Here is a 12,259-nt window from a genome sequence, read left to right on the forward strand (position 1 = left end):
GGGTTTAACTTCAGTATCGAAATATAAATAATAATAGATAAATTAAAACTATTCTGAAAGAAGCTGATATGAAATATGAATGAAAAAAATCCCATGAAAAACGATGATAATTGCAAATCCGATAAAAAGCGATGATAATTACAAATCCGATAAAAAGCGATGATAGTTACAAATCCGATAAAAAGCGATGATAATTACAAATCCGATAAAAAGCGATGACAACTACAAATTCGATAAAAAGCGATGATAACTAAAAATCTGACACAGCGTGCTGAATAAGAGGAAGGTCATATTGCAGTTAGAAAAATCGAATTTCTAACATTGAAACTTATTCCTCAGATTTGATGAAAATGGCCACGGATTTCAAAGGCTAAAATATAAAGGGTAAATATCTAGTGAATCGTATACGTTTATTCCTCGTCGGCGTACGAGGCCACCAAAATTTCATAAAATTACACTGTGGTTTTCATATGGTGATTATAGGCCGGGGCCTTGCTAATTCAGCTCATTAAATTAATTTGTTTTGCATGCTGTATCATGTAGAGTTGTTACCAGACAAAGTCATTCTGTGAAACTGTTTAAATGTTCAATTGTTTTATTTTATCAGCGAGGTGAGAACATATGTTCTGTCGAGTTGGATTTTCGTGAGAAGCGGCAGCCGTCCTCAACTCTAAAACGGACAGCATCCTTTCATTGCTAAAACAACATGTGTAAATACGATTACGAACAGAAAGATAAGTGATGTAATTTACCTATCTAACGGCCGACGTAAATTTGTATGCAGACTGAAGTTTAGTTTGCGACCTTCGGAAAATAAAATACTTGTGTACCAGACCAAACTCATGAATATTCATGCAGACTCCAAGTTCTTGTCCAAGTAGACCCAACGCTAGTCCTTGCCATCTAGTGCAGACAATCCAGGGTAACCGGATGTGGACAGGTCTGCAAACGTACACAAGACGGATAGACCTTGCGTAAAAGTGGCCATTCAAAATCAATAAGGTACTTATATGGTAGGTGGGGAAAGGTGTGTAATGTCTTCTTTACTGTAGTTTAAGCTGTGAGTGACTATATGCGCGTATATTATCGAAAAATTAGAATAGAATAATCAAGGGATCAGATTGTGGCCTAGTTAGTTAGTTACCTTTTGTTAATTAGAGAGTGTGTTATCATTAGTTTCCCCCTGAATCAAGCGCCGGTGCTTTTGCAGATATGATCCTGATCGAGGTACTATTTTATTTTCATTACTTAAACAGTGTCTGAACTACAGCTTAATCATGAAATAAATAAAACTGACCTTTAAAGGCAAAATAGTGCAGCTGTCGGTGAATATTCTTACGACATTTATATATTTTTATTGATTCAATATTATGTCAAGGACAACGTTGGAATAATATCAAGTGCATAGAATTTCTCGTCATAAACTACTATCGCTCAGGTATCATAATACTCATAGGGGCTCGTATCGTTGCGTACAGTTTACCTGCGATGCATGCACTATATAATAATACAAGGAAGGACACTTCCCCAATTTCGCGCGACCTATTTAAGAACGAATGGTGATATTTCAAGCTATATTTCGAGTACAGTCATTACAAAAAAATGGTACCGAAGAGGAACAAGAAGTGCATTGCAGCCTGAAGACAACAGAGTTGACCAAACTCTGCACATACTGCAAAGAAAGGAGACAAGAATGAGGGTAATTGTTTATTTTGTAATTCAGAACAAGTAATGATACATAGTGAAAAATGTTTGATAATTGGAACAGAGTCTATTATGTTTATGTCAGTAATGTTTTCACAAGTTAGTTAATACATACAGTAAAGGGCTATTTATTTTACCGCAAAGTGTATGTTTAAGCTGCGCTGCTTTTTTTGTAGCCACTCACAATCACTCAATATCATTCGATAAAGGAAGACCATGCACACAAATATCGTAGAAAATACCGGGGACACCTAATTTATATGGCCTTTTCCTGACTTCAAAATATAATAACTGTCATCTATTGTGTCTTCATCATGATAGGCTACAATGTTTATAAGTTGGCGTATGAGCTGGGATTCGCTATATTTAATGTTGTAGATCTTTTAGCGTAGCAATTTGTTTAACCATATTTATCAACAGGCCAGAGGTTGAGACAGGTCGGGGCCAGTTCGCGAGTTTGAGTCCCCTTGCCCCTGGTTATATTGAAATTTGGAAATGAATGCCACAAACAAGACCATATAATTTATTATATCATGATTAAAAGACAACTAAGTGCACAACAAAGAGCATTCAAGAGATCGAACAATACTAGTAAATGGTAAAGGCCTAGGCCCCTTAGAGGTTGGGTCCGAGCCATATGCCCCCTCTAATTGGTCTTACTTATCAAAATGCATAAAATGATGTAACAAATGCTTGAGGAACAATTTTAAGTTCGTGTGACCATCTAAAAGTATACTTGCTAAGATCATTTCAAATATAGGTAGAAGTGATCTGTAAATGTAGCATCCAAAACATTTAGCATTGTTAAGGTCGGCTTACTCTTTTTACAGTTAATTACAAAACGTATAGTGCTTTTTATAACAAATACAAAATGAGAGCAATAAAGCCATGCCATCTCACTTAGCTGTTAGACCTAAGTAGCCTAAATAGTCTGACTGCATTAAAAATAAAAAGAACAAAAAGTACACCTATACAAAATTAATATATTTATATCTTGCAAAATAATGTCGACACACTTATTCTTCTGTTTTAAACATAATAGATACAGGAAGATGTATTTTAAAATATGCTAAGATAATACTCTCTACGTACTATCATGGTACACATTCTGACTTAAATAAATGTTCTATTTGCCCTAAATTTAGAATGACATGAAAGCGTACCAGAAAAAGAAATTTACTTAATAATTTATATAACTATTTGGGTAAATATTTTAATTGCCCAGGCGCTCAATTTGTCCATCTCTGAACAGGCAATTACTGCAAAATGTTTATGTAATACGAATTTTATTTGAAACAACTTATTTAATTCTCTCAAGAACTTGTAAATATTTCTTGAGCATTCGAATGCCAAAGCTTACTTCATTTACGTACACAATATGTTCACAAAAAGGAACTGAAGAACTTGACATGTATCTGTCCTGCATTACACAAAATCTTTTATTTTGGTGTTAAGTTGTTCAAAACATTGTTTTGTAAACATGATATGTAAAATAGCTGCATATGAATGTGATACGTGCCGTTTGTAAAGATCAAATCAATATAATGCATATATTTACACAGAGAATTAAACAATTGATAGCTTATTTTACAATACAACATCTGAAAGCACTGAAGCATCGATTTTCATGGTGGAGTTGCAAAGATTGATGCCTGATGTAATCACACGATTGTGATACCTATTGAAATTTCCATTGTATTGTGATTTTAGATTTAACTTGTTTGTACCACATATATACGGGGATTTTGTATGTTTAATATCTAAAATAAATTTCAGGAGATCGTAAGAAATTTTGAGATAGTCAGGCTGAGGGATCTTTTCCTATAGATGATGCAGTTCCACCCCAACCTTGTTTTTGATATGTTGGAACCAGATCCAAGGCAGTGTGGTGGTTATCACTCAGTTCCAGACATAACATTACCAAACTTGTATACGTGTGGAGAAGTTAGAAGTAGTGAATGGGGTCACTTTAGCGACAATGGGAATTAACATTAAAAACCACCCTGGGTCACTTTGGCGACAATGGAAATTTAACATTAACCACCCTGGGTCACTTTGGCGACAATGGAAATTTAACATGGGCAAAAAACCCTGGGTAAGATTAGCGACAATGGGAATTTAACATGGGGAATAGAGTTTGGGTCTGTCTAGGGACAAGGGGAATTGAACATGGGGAATAGAGTTTGGGTCTGTCTAGGGACAAGGGGAATTGAACATGGGAATAGAGTTTGGGCTTGTCTAGGGACAAGGGGAATTGAACATGGGAATAGAGTTTGGGTTTGTCTAGGGACAAGGGGAATTGAACATGTTAAAAAAAAAACTACTTTAGGGACAAGGGGAATTGAACATGGGATTTTTTTATTTTTTTTTTTTTAAAATTAAAAACTAAAAAATAAAAAAAGGGTAGGCAATGGAAAGTCAGTTTCTTTTCGAGAAATGTGGGTGGCCCTGAAAAGGGCCTTTGGTTTTATGTTAATATTAACATAGACGGCATCTGTCACATCTTCTTCTTCTTAAACTCCTTCTAACTGCAGGTCCATACACAAGTACCCTCTTGAGGCATCCTTGTCTTTCTATGTAAACTCTTCTCATCCATAGACTAGTATCTGTCCTATCGACAACAGTCCACTTGGACCGGACATACATGGGTATGTCCGTCCTGAACATCATTGTTGACACAAGGGTGGAAGATTGAACGTCGGTCCACATCTTGAGGCTCCGAAAACAGGTGAGTGATTGCGCTGAACTGCGCTTATTTATAGGGAGAGGAAGAATTGAAACGGATTGAGTTCATTGACCAATCCAAACACGCGTGACAAAATTCAGTCAGCCGCATCCAATCCGAAGAGAGCAGTCTGTGACGTCACGTGGTCTATATAGATTCGCTAACGCCTGTGTGCAGTCAATCTATGCGACAGTGATTCAACATGACGGAAACTCAGAAAACGATTCACTGGGGTGCACCAGCAGTGGAGACCGCCCAAGGGAACCCGGACTTACTTTCAGAAGAGGTACATTGGGATTTTGTGGATTTTCTTACCTCGCAAGAATTTGTTCCGGAACCTTCGTCTCATTCTTCATTACCGCAAGTGGAGAATTTTAGACAGAGACAGAAAGAAGAATTGGAGAAATTTATGCAACGACAAAAGGAAGCGGAACAAGCTTTTCTCCTACAGCAACAGCAACAGCAACAAGAAGAGGTAAGAAAAAAACAACAGCAAGAAGAAGTAGCAGCAAAGAAACAAGAGGGTGAAAATCAAACGGTCACGGTACTGTTGGACATTTTAGCGGAGTTAAGAAGTCTGAAACAAATGTATCAGACTTCTTTATCACGACCGAAGAGAATACGACCTTCCCAAGCTAAACACGCCAACCCTGTGACTAAGCCTACCGTACCACCCTTAGTGATTTCAACCCAATCATCATCATCAGAAGTAGGCCTCGGCCGTGGCAAAGGCTTAAGGCAGTTAAAGTTGATTGCTTAAACTCACCCCTACACCAAAAAAAGGCCCTTTTCAGGGCCACCCACTTCTCTCGAAAAGAGATAGCCTTTCAATTTTCCAATAACTCAAAAATCAACAACAATAAAAAAAAAAAACAAACCATTTTACCCTTATAGTACGTGTCTGTGTATGAGTGCGTGAGTGTAGCTTCTTATTTAAAATCAAAACTCAAAGACACTTACCTTATATAATTAATGTATTCTTTTCTCCATAGTTACAATCCAATTCACAATTTACAACAGAACACTTTATAAAGTTCATACACTTCTTCTGTTTCTTTTTTTACTCTCTCTGCTTTTTTCAATTTCTTCACCGTCACAGTCTTTTCCTCCTCTTCCTCCTCACTTTCTTCCCTTCTTTTCTTCTGTTTCTTTTTCTTCACCTGGCTGCTTTCTTCCTCTGAAGAATCTCTCTCTTCTTCTGAAGAATCCCTCTTTTCTTCTGACTCCTCTTGTTTCTTTTTTGGGCAATCTGGAGACCAATGTCCTTTTTCTTGACAATAATAACAGGTATCTTGACTTTTGTCTTTTCTAGTCCCTCTTTTTTTTTCTTTTTTGACGGTCTGGACACTCTGAAGACCAATGCCCTTTCTTCTGACAGATATAGCAAGTATCTTGACTTTTATCTCGAAAGGAAGGAGAGTAGTCCGTCGGCTGGTCTGAAGAGAATTTTCTAATGGCCCCTCGCAAAGCTCTGATGAAACGTTCGATTTGGTTAGTCTCTTCCATCGTTGTGCTCGGTTTGAGAGTGAAATGAATAGTGAAAGGACAAGACACACACCCTTTTATATACGCTGGTCTGCCATGACTATAAGTTAGTCTATGGTGTTTAAACTTAAGTCATTTGACGTTTTGCACTCAAGATGAAACGATCCTATTCATTCGAGAAGAAAGAAGAAGAAAGTAAGAGGCAGAAACGTGATCTATCGCCTCGTACCAGAGCTGAAGTCTTGGCACAAATTCATGCCAGTGATTTTGAAGACGACATGAGTGAACCAGAATCTGAACCCTCTAAACAAAGTTCACCACCCTTAGTCAACCCTGAAAAGTACTATTCCATTCGAGAGACGGAAAAGCGCTCCTCTAGAAAATTTAGAACCACGGCTTACACCTACACAGTGAAGTTTGAAGATTTCAAGTCCGACGTACCATTGGAGAAAGCAGAAGGGTTTATCACCGAGATGTGGGATTCTTTGATCACCGCACTCAAGGGACAATGTCAACCCAAAGAAGACGATCGCTTGACACTATCCATAGATCACGACAGCTTGAAATCCCCTGTTTGGATCGAGTTTAGCAGACCCGCAGAACTAACCCCTTCCAAAGTCATGGACAAGATTCAACACGTACAACAATCTAATGACCAGTTTGACATCACCGATGGTAAAGCCACACTGAAAATGGCCCACGTCTCTCTTCCTCAAGGGACAGGACGCAAAAAGGTCTTATTGGTGAACGACCTTCGCAGCACCAAAAAGAGTCTCGTCCAAATTAACAACCCTTAAGACCAGATGTGTTTAGCCCGAGCCATCGTTGTGGGACGAACCTATGCCAACAAGAACGACACGACAGAATGGAAAAGAGCCTGGAAAACTATTCAACGATCCGACCGAGCCAAACAACGAAACGAAGCAGAACTCCTGTTGCAACAAGCTGGCCTGTCCAAAGACACACCCTGTGGCATTCCTGAAATGCAAAAATTGCAAGATGTCCTAGCTCCACGCTACACCTTGAAAGTGCACCCTCAAGAAGTGCGTGGGCCTCTGTTGTTTCGAGGGAAAGACTTTAAGGATGGAAAATAGGTTCATGTCTATTATCACGATGACCATTTCGATACCATTACCAGTATCACCGGATTCCTGGGATACGGTTATTACTGTGAGAAATGTGACCATGGTTTTAATAATCGAGAGCAACACAAGCATTGCGGATCGAAATGCTCAGGATGTTTGGCCTCTCCACCCTGTCTGAGCGAAGGACCAGTGCCTTGTTCAACTTGTCTGCGCACGTTTGTCAGCCCTGCCTGTTACCAACAACATCTGAAGACGCAAGGTTCACAGCAGAAATGTGCTTGTCAACTGCTGAGATTGTGCCCTACGTGTGGACAAGGCCTACGTACCAACAGTACCAAGACACACGTATGTTCAGGAAAAAAAATGTCACATTTGTCATCACATCGTGGACTTGGAACACCAGTGCTACGTGCAAAAATACCAACCCCCACCAGAGAAAGAGGATAGACACAAGAAGAAAGGCAATTTCATCTTTTTCGATTTCGAATGCATGCAAGAGACTGGCATTCACGTTCCTAATTTCTGCGTGGCTCATCGAGCGTGCGAGAAGTGCATTCAAGAACCTATCTTCAGTCATTGCCCTCACTGCAGCAAGATTCCCGGAGGGCGTGAAAAAATCTTTCGAGGACCGAACACGTTAGCCGATTTTGCCGAATGGGTCTTAGACCCCATCGACAAGACGTGGAGCCAAGAGGATATCGAACGTTACGGAGATTGTCATCGTCATGCCACAGTGATGGTTCACAATTTCTCCGGATACGATGGACAGTTTCTTTTGAGGTATTATACGGAACAAGGCATCGAACGTCCTAAAGTCACTTTGAACGGAGCCAAAATCATTTTCATGCAAGTGGGACAAGTGCAGTTTAAAGATTCGATGAGCTACTTGGCCATGCCTTTGAGTCGAATGCCTAAAACGTTTGGAATGACAGTAATGGCTAAAGGGTACTTTCCACACTTTTTCAATACGGAAGCCAATCAACACACCGTTCTACCCCATTTACCTGAGGCTCACTATTACGACCCTGACAACATGCGTACCGAACAACGAGAAGCTTTCTAAGCTTGGTACCAGGCTCACGCCTCCGACCCTTTCGACTTTCAGGAAGAAATGTTAAAGTATTGTCGTTCCGACGTGGACATTTTACGACGTTGCTGTGGAAAATTTCGAGAACTGTTCATGGAACACGGAGGGGTCGATCCTTTGAAAGAAGCTTGCACCATTGCCAAAGCGTGTTCCTTAGTGTATCGACAACGATTCATGCCTGAAAACACCGTGGCTGTCATCAGCCCTCAAACGACCCACTATGTCAAACGTCAGTACTCGGTCAAAGCCCTACGTTGGTTACATTACTTGTGCGACAAGGAAGACAAATGGATTCAGCATGCCCGCAACGGAGGGGGTGAAAAGACCATCGGAACGTATTCGGTCGATGGTTGGGACTTAGAAAACCCCAAGATCGTGTACGAGTTTAACGGTTGCTTATTTCACGGATGTCCCGTCTGTTATCCTGACCGTGGCACTAAAAATCAGTTTTTACAACGAACCATGGAAGACTTGTACCAGGACACTTGTCAGCGACGCCTAAAGTTAGAACAGCAAGGATACCAAGTGGTGGAAATGTGGGAACACGAGTACGATCACCGTATGAAAACCGATCCCGAGTTTAAACGCCTCGTGGAAAGTTACAAGCTGATGGACCCCCTGAACCCGAGGGATAGTTTGTACGGAGGAAGGACCAATGCCACCTGTTTGCTGTACCAAGCCGACGAAGAGAAAGGAGAATAAATCAAATACTTGGACGTGTGTTCGCTGTATCCTTACGTGTGCAAATATTGTCGCTTTCCTGCAGGGCACCCCACAATTGTTCACGGAACACTTCGACCTGAAAAACATTCGACAATACGAAGGCTTGATCAAGTGTAAAGTTTTGCCTCCCACGAACCTATACCATCCCGTCTTACCTCACCATTGCCAAGGCAAACTGATGTTTCCTTTGTGCCGTACTTGTGCCGAAACGTGCAACCAAGACCAACCTTGTCAGCACACCCAGGAAGAACGTGCCTTGACGGGAACCTGGGTCAGCGTAGAATTGTTCAAAGCTCTGGACATGGGATACCAACTGTTAGAAGTGTACGAAATTTGCCACTTTCCCAAGACACAACAATACCACAATGGTGACCCCAGTCAGAAAGGCATTTTCGCCGACTACGTGGATGCCTTTTTGAAACTGAAGCAAGAAGCCAGCGGCTATCCGTCCTGGTGTCACACTCCCGAAGACCAAAAGACATTCAAAGAGAAATACTATGAACAAGAAGGCATCTCTTTAGACCACATCGAGAAAAACGAAGGCAGGCGATCGTTTGCCAAAGTGATGTTAAATTGCTTGTGGGGTAAAATGGCACAACGACCGTGTTTACCCAAGACGGAATATTTGACAGAACCTTCCCGCTACTTCCAGATGATTCACGACAAAACAAAATACATGAAACACGTGGACGTCGTTCGAGAGGATTTGATCTTGGTCAATTACGAAGAAGATCTGGACTTTGTACAAGACGACCCTTTTGGAAATGTCATCATTGCGGCTTACGTGACAGCTCATGCTCGCTTGAAATTGTACGAAGCTTTAGAACTGTTAGGGGAACGCGTCCTGTACTTTGACACGGACAGTTGCATTTACATCCAGCACCCGAGTCAACAGCACCCTGACATCGAAGGAGACCGTTTAGGAGCCTGGACAGACGAACATCCCGACGACAAGATTCTAAGTTTCGTCAGTGGCGGTCCCAAAAATTACGGCTACGAATACCGGGACCCACAAGGAGAAGTGCACACGACGTGCAAAGTGAAAGGATTGACTCTGAATTATCGTACCAGTCGTGTGGTGAACTTTGGGGTATTGAAAGAAGCCTTGCAATCGGGAGAGGATGAACACTTTAAAGTGACCACCTATCAACCGAACACGATTGTACGTTTACCCACTCACCACATCGTCAGTCGACCCTTGGAAAAAGTCTATCAAATCGTGTACCAGAAGCGAGTGCGACTTTCCAATCATTTCACCTTACCGTATGGACACGTCGGTATTGGTCTGTATATATAAAGGAACCCTAGGCAAGATCGATAGTTCATTGTGACTACCAAGCGAACAAGATGAATACTTTCAGAGAAACACAAAACAAGTTTAGAAAGGCACAATTCAAGTGTGGGGGTTCTGAAGTGGAATGCGATTGTGAGCCTTGCGACTTTTTCAACCTGTGTTAGTGACAGTACCAGAAGAACCCGTCACCCAGGACAGGACTGTCGTGGACAGGCCTGAAAGACCCTTTCGGGAGGACACTTGTGTGACCTTACCCCCTATAGAACTGGTCAGAACTTTACCCAAAACATGTTGTGCAGACACTTGTTTTTATTCCACGTTAATGGTTAGCATGTGCCTTTTATCCTTGTACTTAAGCCTTTGGCTTTTATGTATTTTTGTCTTTCGTATTCATGTTTAAAACATTCAATAAACGTGTTCTGAAAAAAAGTATATAAACTCTCGTCTTGTTTGTTTTTTGTGTCACAAGTGACATTCCTCACACTATGGCTACCTCTGCTGTCTCTGCTCCTTCTTCCTCCACTGTCAAAGTCATCGACGAACACTTAGATCGTGTCAGTTGGGAGGCTTTGTATCTTCGCCATCCCTTTAACATGCTCATTGCTGGGCCTAGCGGTTCAGGCAAAACCGAATTCGTCAAACGCTTGATCGAACATAAACATCATTTGATCGATCGACCACCTCAACGCATCGTGTGGTGTTACAAAGAGTGGCAATCGGCGTACAGCCTCTTGCGAGAAAGTCAAGGCGATTACATCGTGTTTGTGGAAGGCATTCCTAAAGAAGCCGACGGCATCGTCTCTGACTCCCGTCAAACCCATTTGGTCATTTTTGACGACATGTTAGGAGAAGACGAAGAAGAAATTAAACTGTGGTTCACGCGCAAAGGGCATCACCGTAATGCCAGTGTCGTTTACATCACCCAAAATTTGTTTCAACAAAGTAAAGCCCATCGCACCATCAGTCTCAATACGCATTACGTGGTCTTATTTAAAAGCCCTCGAGATGAATCGCAAGTGCAAGTCTTAGCCAAACAGTTAGGAACGCCTTGGTTGAGTCAGGCGTACGACGATGCCACTCAAACTCCACACGCCTATTTACTCGTCGATTTGAAACCTACGACCCCCGATGATTTGCGATTTCGTACCCACTTGTTTCACCACTGGTGCCAAGACGGAGGGCCTGTCCTGTACACGTCTCCGTCCTCGACTTAATTTCACTCCACAAAAAATCTATTAAAACCTCAGACCCTGTTCGTCTGTCTCACACACATTTTGAACATGACGTCCCTTAAGTCGCATCTTCCCGTCAAATTGATTCGTGCCTTGTATGGCATCAGTCGAGAAAAAAATCCACAAATACGAGCTCGTGTCTTAGAAGCTAGTCTCAAAGAAGTCTTACGATGGTTCACGGTGACGGCACATCAATTACTCCAAGGGATCATTCAGATTCCTCATCAAACCAAACGCTTTTTTGATCGAAACAAAGTTGCTTTGACCCAACTGGCCGATCCCCGCATCGACACTCAAACCAAAAAACAAATCATTTTGAAACCTGGAGGGAGCGGTACTCTAGGAGGGGTCATCATTCGCTCTCTCTTAAGATGGGATCCTAATGCCCCCAAACTTCTCCCCAAGAAAAAAGTCAAACGAAGCTCCAAGAAGAAGAAAAAGACCAGGTTCCCAAGGAGAACTTCTCCAGTGGCGGGACCCTCCTCTTACCAGACACCACCCTAGAAAAAGAAAAGAAGCCCCCAGAAAAAGAAACAGAGAAAAAGTCCCCAGAAAAAGAAAAGCCCACAGAAGAAAACTAGTCGCAAGAGAGGCACTTCGGCCAGGACGCAACTTTACACTCGCAAACCACGACCTGCCACGGCGGTGACTGCGTCTCCGGAAGCCTCACGTTCATCCACTTCTCCGTTGATGACACCAAGAAATGAAGAGTACTTGGAGACGTTGATCACACCAAGAACTTCTCCGTTGATAAACCCAAGAACTTCCCAGGTGGCAGGTCCCTCGAATTTAGCGGCAGTGGCCGCTGCTCACAAAGTACCTTCTCCCAAAATCAAAGTCCAAGAGAGATCGGGCATGTTACAAAGTTTACTGGATTTGTCCAAGCAAGAACTGGCTCGATTTAGTCCGTTACGTACCCCTGCA

At 41.7% G+C, this 12,259-nt stretch overlaps 1 protein-coding gene across 4 annotated transcripts in view; it reads left to right on the forward strand.

The window, feature by feature from the left end:
* The first annotated feature begins 590 nt into the window (after positions 1-590).
* The window catches only part of LOC149770106 (calcium-activated chloride channel regulator 1-like), a 78,455-nt gene continuing 66,786 nt past the window's right edge, over positions 591-12,259 (forward strand). For 2 of the 4 annotated variants that reach the window (XM_089949381.1, XM_089949379.1), the window contains exon 1: positions 591-1,002. The gene's annotated coding sequence lies outside the window, so the exon portion shown is untranslated. Of the gene's footprint in view, positions 1,014-1,589; positions 1,700-12,259 lie in introns of all 4 variants that reach the window. The other 2 variants (XM_089949380.1, XM_089949382.1) reach the window with 2 other exon arrangements.

Source organism: Sinohyriopsis cumingii, unplaced genomic scaffold (assembly GCF_028554795.1).
Source record: "Sinohyriopsis cumingii isolate HCF-2022 unplaced genomic scaffold, ASM2855479v2 utg002703l, whole genome shotgun sequence".
Lineage (NCBI taxonomy): Eukaryota > Metazoa > Mollusca > Bivalvia > Unionida > Unionidae > Sinohyriopsis > Sinohyriopsis cumingii.